The following is a 232-nucleotide window of genomic DNA, read 5'->3' as shown; positions in this document are numbered from 1 at the left end:
CCTCAGGCTGTCCAGGGGGCCGCGGCTCTCCGCTGCGGGCTGCTCCATGCTGCCGGCTGTGTCGGGGAGGTGGGCGCTGTTGAGATCAGTCCATTGCTGGTGCTGAGGGATGCCGCACCCATTGTCCTTCCCGGGGATGACGGGTGAGTCACAGCCTTCCATGGCAGGGCCGGCACGGAGCGCTCATTGCACCCGGTACGGCTCGGACCTGCAGGTGGGGAGAGGACAAAGG

Source organism: Pygoscelis adeliae, unplaced genomic scaffold, assembly GCF_000699105.1.
Source record: "Pygoscelis adeliae isolate BGI_AS28 unplaced genomic scaffold, ASM69910v1 Scaffold520, whole genome shotgun sequence".
Classification (NCBI taxonomy): domain Eukaryota; kingdom Metazoa; phylum Chordata; class Aves; order Sphenisciformes; family Spheniscidae; genus Pygoscelis; species Pygoscelis adeliae.
This window is presented reverse-complemented; position numbering follows the sequence as displayed.